Genomic DNA, 3,157 nt, shown 5'->3' with positions numbered 1-3,157 from the left:
TGCCTGGCTAATTTTGCTATTTTTTTTTTGTAGAGATGGGGGTTTCATTTTGTTTCTCAGTCTGGTCTCGAACTCCCAGCTTCAAGTGATCCTCCCACTTCAACCTCCCAAAGTGCTGGGATTACAGGCTTGAGCCACCACACCCAGTGAGATTTACTTCTTAAAACATCACTCAGCTTAGTGAAAACAAGACATTCAATGGCACACTAGCAGCAGAAACTGCTTATTAACTACTCATAATCTTATGAAGTCATATCTATATACAAAACACTTAAGAGAATCAACAACCAAAGTTAAGTGACAAGCATTACAATAAATACTAAATTTTGAACAGGAATCTGCAAAAGTTTTACAAACTAAATATTCTCACTCAAAGAAGACAAACACACAATGACCCCAAACTTGTAGGCTAGGGAGTGAACCAACTTGCAATTCTTTTAAAATATAGTTTCAGCAAACCTGGATATCTGGCTTCCAAACCCTCAGTGTTTTTAAAACAGCAAATTTTAAAGCAGTTTTAGAAGTGAGAAGGGGATGCTATAGCTAAACAAATAACTGCCCAAAGTGACTCAACACAAGACCTTTCTCATAGTGGAACCTAGACAATGTCAGGAACATTTCTGTCTGAAACATAAAGTTACTATTGCACATTTTACAAAGACCGATCCAGTTGTGCTTCCTCTAATTTTAACTCCTCTTCACTTAAAATATTAGTAGGAGCATCACTATGTGGATTGTCTGGCGTATCTCTCTCTCTACTCCATTTGACTCCTCCCTTTATTCTCACCAGAAATAACCTCTCCAACTGCAGGTGCCCTGGATATGTGTTCCTTAATATGTCATTTCCTAGGGACTGACTACTACTCAGCAGCCTACCTACCTTCCTTTCAAGGCCAACTGTCTATTTCTCTTAATTCATTGTCATTGCTCTTCTGTTAAGCTTGAACGTGACTCAGAAGTAAACTTCTCACTTTCTGGTGAGTGTCAAAAAGGGATCTAATTCGGCAGCAGTTTCATCATAGCCGCTGTTTTTTATTGTACCTACTTTGTCATTATTGCTAACAAAATCTTCATGTAAAATAGAAAGATCAAGTCAAATTTGTTTTAAACAAACCTGAACTTCCTTTTTATTTTCCAGGTATTCAACTTTGTCAATAAAATCTTCAAATTGCGGTTTAGGGAACATGTGCCCAGTGCTCCATGTGACTGATTAGCGTCTTCAAGTCTTCAGCCTCATACCTTTACCTTTGAACTTTGCCTTATCAAACAGATGCCACAAGCCTGTAAACTCTCTCTCAGAAATTCTTCTCTGAGCTTTCAGACTAGGGATATTCCTTTTAACTGTTCTCTTTGGACGTTCAGGAACAGGTGTGGCCCTCCCTGACTCTTCATCCGTATCTTCTTCTTCTCTCTCTTATGAGGCTGGAGGTGGGAAAGAAGGAAAAGTGTCATCTTCCACTTGCTCATAGTTGGGTAGGTCAATCATACCATTCTTTTGTGGGTCTAGCATCCTTCCCACTTGGTGGACCCAGTGGCTGCTGGGACTAGTGTTAAATGCTAAAATATTTTGCTTTTTTCACCTCCAGCTTAATCTTTTCAATGACACTAGTTTATAATGATTTATCCCATTTATCTCAGCATTATTTTATATAATTCTTACATTTAAAGAAAAAAGTTAAAAGATACTTAGTTGATGGAGAAAAAAGAGAACAACATAAGCAAAATATGCCTTTTATTACCATAGTGGAATACTGTACTATGGATAAAATCTCCATATTTTCACCACCATCAGAACATAATTATAGTTAGCATTTGTATAGTGTGTTAGAGATGACAAAATGTTTTTATATGTGCTGCGTCACTGAATCTCACACAAAAACTTGAGCTTGATATAGACAGCAATGAAATAGTTTGTGGAAGGAAATAGTAATGTAGCTAGAAAGTGATACAGCTAGGACACAGAAATAGCTTTTCTGATTTCAGATTTCATGGACTTAACACTGCACTGACTGTTTCTCTTATCCCTGGAATTTTCTTGGTTTTTGTGCAAATATATGTAATATTATTAAGCAATATGTTTACCCTGAGGACTTCATAGTAATGATGTAAACTGTATATTCATAGTATTAGAAGAGATGGAGTCTTAGTGGTATGAGATTTTATTTCTGGGTCATATACTTATGCTATTAAGTGCCTCTAATATCAAAATAGCTTCTATTATTTCACCTGAACTTTTGATAAATAGAATGATAACCCCTCATAGTGCTTTTGAAAATAGTCCAAAAAACACTCTAACTGTAAAATTCTAAATAATAAGCATTTGTCTCTAGTTCTAGGTTGGTGTATAGCAGAGTTAGGAGTTTACTAAAACTTCAGAAAACTTCACATGCCAGCAAGAATTTGTTGGTGTCTGTACTGTCATTGACAAAGAAGAATATATTTGTAAAACTCTTAAGAAAGGAGTAGTTTATAGATAGGAATAACAGTACTCATTCATTTAATGATTAATAGAGTTTTCAAAGAGATTCAGCTGGAATGATTACAAATTCCAAGAAAGAGTCATATTGTTTTGTAGTAGATTTTATTGCCACAACAACCAAGCCAAAATCATTTCAAAGCAACAAGAATTGGAGATGAAACAGTGTATGCCTTACTTGCAACTGCATGAAGATACCGTATAAACAGACTAAAATGGAAATGCTAGCACCATTGTATGTCAGAGACCTTAACTGTGGAGACTATATCAAATTTTGAGAGAACTTACATAGAAAAGCAATTTATTTAAAGCATATTTGGTGCTCATATAATCTACAGAAATGATTAACTCATCAGTCTCAAGAACAAAGAAGCTTTAGGATTCAGCCAGTTACACTTCCTCTATTGAACAAACATTCTTTGGAGACTGCTCAATATTGCTGCAGAATTTAGATTCCACCATAACTGCTGTGAATAGTTCCAACTGTCCTTACAACTGAATATTCTGAAAAGTTCAGAGTCTTAGTGGACATCCAATTGGCTGACCCCTGATCACTTGTCTGGGAGTTTATGATATGAGAAAAAAGGTATCTGGTGCCAGGGTTAGAAAGCTTTTAAATAAACACCATTCCTGCTTATGTGAACTAAGGTTTGCTAACCTTGAGATCCCTGACTGATCAGG

At 36.0% G+C, this 3,157-nt stretch overlaps 1 pseudogene; it reads right to left on the bottom strand.

The window, feature by feature from the left end:
• Positions 1-755: 755 nt before the first annotated feature.
• Positions 756-1,510, bottom strand: LOC103257921 (annotated as a pseudogene).
• Positions 1,511-3,157: the final 1,647 nt, after the last annotated feature.

This window comes from Carlito syrichta, unplaced genomic scaffold, assembly GCF_000164805.1.
Source record: "Carlito syrichta isolate Samal-C Ts95f unplaced genomic scaffold, Tarsius_syrichta-2.0.1 Scaffold301901, whole genome shotgun sequence".
NCBI classification, from domain to species: Eukaryota; Metazoa; Chordata; class Mammalia; order Primates; family Tarsiidae; genus Carlito; species Carlito syrichta.
Note: the sequence above shows the minus strand (reverse complement) of the source record. Positions and strands in the feature narration are given on the sequence as shown.